General features: G+C 43.2%; 1 protein-coding gene across 1 annotated transcript in view; it reads left to right on the forward strand.

Moving 5' to 3' along the window:
* Positions 1 to 3,046, forward strand: part of lrrn2 (leucine rich repeat neuronal 2) — a 61,064-nt gene that overhangs the window by 51,784 nt on the left and 6,234 nt on the right. The gene's annotated exons all lie outside the window — the stretch shown is intronic.

A 3,046-nucleotide genomic window follows, 5' to 3' on the forward strand; every position in this document is an offset into this window, starting at 1 on the left:
AGGAGAGCGCTCAGTCAATCACCATGTATACAAGACAGACAGTTCCAAGAGTTAAAGGGCTGTCTTGTGCCTGTGAGGGAGAGGAATTTAAATAGCTTTATTTAATCCGTGCTGTTCACAAACCTAGATCAATTGTTTACAGGAGCCCTGACAGGCAAATCAGCAGGATTTTTCTGCAAACAAGACCACTGGTGTTATCATTCAGCAGCTTTTTTCTGACAACTCATTAAATGTTGAGGGTAGCAGTAAAAACTATAAGTAATTTTAAGTAATACAAATAGAAGTTATAGATTTTTTTACGTGGGAACTTGTTAGATGAAGATATGGGGTCAAGAAACTGTGACAGGTTTGTCCTGGAATATTTTTATTTTTTATTCATAATACTTCAGAAATTGTTTGCTTAATTCCTGCCTCTAGCCTCAAACTAGCAATCAAAATGTCAATCATGTTTTTTTTATTCTCTATTTTTTCCCTTCCTCGAATTTAGTTCGCATTTTGTAGAGAAAGAGAGGACAGGCCATGACAATTTTTGGATTCCACATTGATTCATAAATCCCCTTTTCTTTTATAACCAAAAGCTACACCTCATGAAATATGAATACTTGTAAATTTCTTCCTTGCTGAAACATTCATTTCAGCTTGGTAGAATCCTCCTTCATAAATTATACCATGTGTACTCTCCATCTGAAAATCTCCATTTCCAAACTGAAAATCGCTTTAGAAAACAATTAAGGTGTCTTATGACTGGACTCATAATACATAAAAACATTTGTTTTAGGTAACCGAATGCTCAGTTGCATAACGAGTAAAAGTTGTTATGCTGATGCTCTCCCTGGTGAGAGCCTATCGAGTCAGAGAGGGTTTAGCTCGTCTCTCCACTGGTCTAAAATGGAGAGCGTGAGAGAGGAGGAACAGAGGGGCCACATCAGCATGCCAGACGAGAGTGTGGCTCATTCGCATCTCACATCGCACCTCTCCCTTTCCATACGAGAGCGCCAAGCTGCTCGGAAATTGACAGTGGCAAATTCATTTAATCCCCCGAATCAACCGACAAGACGGCGCGTGATCATATAAATCGACGAAGGAGAATCTGAAACTGAAACTAAATGCTGCCATGTTTTTTTTTTTTTTTGAGGTAGGGAGTAAAATCAATAATTAATTTCAATGCTTTGTAAAAGAGATTTAGGCTCGTTTTACAACAGTAATTGAGAGCTTCAGGTCTGCGTGTCTACGGAGGGCCTTAGAGCAATGGCTTCAAGTTGCCACTTTGGTGTTTAGGCTACTAGCTTTGGATCTCCTCCCAGTCGCTTTAAATCTCCTATAAGCTGTTATGTTAGTACTTCTTCTTACCTGTCACCAGGTACTGCCTCTTTAACAATATATACTTGCAATTTGGTGTGCTGTGCCCTTGTGAAATGTTTGTCTGGTAGAGATGTCTGTCTGTCTCTCTGTCTGATTAGTTAATAATTTAATATTGTGTTGCTGATTCCTCAAGTCATAGCAAGTCATAGCAATAGTGGGATTTTTTTGTTTGGAGGGCTCTTTATTTGTTGGCTTTGACAATCTCTGTGACACCTGAAAGATGCCAAAAAATGTTGACCAATCAGAGTGAACACTAGTGAAAATTGCAATCAAAACAAAAGCTCAACTGCAGACTAAACAAAAACATCTCATGAAGAGTTATAAAATAACTGAAAAGTGCATGGCATGGCTCCTTGAGGATCTGCCGGCTATTCAAATTAGGACCAAAAGTTGAAGTCTTTTTAAAAATGCTATTAATCACAGCAGTTTTAAGCTGACAAAGTAAGCATAGCCTCATCTTGACCCTCACACACAGAACTCACAGCAGTTAAGGTGGAGTCTTTCTCTCTGATGTGTCTCAGATGCAGTCAGCACATAACACACTGTTGTTCCCTAAATCCAGCCCTGCACACGCTCACTCCCTCGACAGCCCTGTCATGCTCGTGCGGCAATGCCGCTGCCTAGCGCCTTCCTCACACGTCAGTCCAGACAGCGGGCAGCCAGCGCAGAGGCTTATTAGCGTCTGGGCCTGTGACAGAGGCACCAGCATCTCTCGCATCCACCTGAGTTCAGCACCGGGCTACGATACATAAATCTGTAATGAAAATCTCTTTACGCCATCCATTCTCAGGCTGGGTGCCTGGAAGCGGAGGATACAACTCAGGCGAGACTGAAATCACAGGGCAGCTTCCCACACGACTGCACTTTAGAATGAAAGGGATTTTCCGAAGTTGCAAATATTTATAATATCCTCAAATTCATTTTGATGAAATGTTGTCACATGAAGGACACTTACTTGCCTTCTCCACTTGTTAGCAAGCCATTTCACCAGAAAGTGTTGAGGCAGTTAGTATTCCAAAATCTTTGATTTCACTGTGCAAGCTGTCACCAAATGTGTCATTGAAGAGGAGTTGCTTAAGTAAGCAACCCAGGTAGCTTTCACCAGTGCCAACTGTGATGTCTTTGGTGTTTGCCAGACAAGTCTGTCAGCTGTTTCCTCGTCAGCTTGCTAGTTTTCCACAAGGCTCCAAAAACGCCTCTTTGAGTTGGCCTCCTCTCAGGCCAAACGCTAGCTGGCAGGGTTCCGAGTTAACCACACAGAACCAATCACTGGCTCCGCTCGCGGAGGCCATCCTCCTCTTCCCCACCCCCTGCAAGCTGGGGCCTACTTCCAGAGAAAGGCCTCGCAAGGCAAGGCAGCCATGATGATCATGAAGACAAACGAGCTCGTTTTTTCGCTCGCTCTGCAATCTGGCGACTACGGCCAGAAGCCCATAAGCGGGATGAATGGGTGGCAATGACGGTGACGGTGACGGTGTGGCTGTGCAGCTCCTGCAGGCTCGCGCATGATAGTGTGTTTTTAAGGTACACTAATCACCGTACAGGGGAGATAAAATGTGCCGCTAAACCTACATTGTGCTGGGCAACTTGGCCCAGATATATAAATACAGGATCTGGCTCCTGAGCAGGAGAATCGTTAGGACACCATTATAATGAGCAGAAAGGTGAAAACAGATTTATTTCC

The sequence above is a fragment of the Sardina pilchardus genome, chromosome 9 (assembly GCF_963854185.1).
Source record: "Sardina pilchardus chromosome 9, fSarPil1.1, whole genome shotgun sequence".
Classification (NCBI taxonomy): domain Eukaryota; kingdom Metazoa; phylum Chordata; class Actinopteri; order Clupeiformes; family Clupeidae; genus Sardina; species Sardina pilchardus.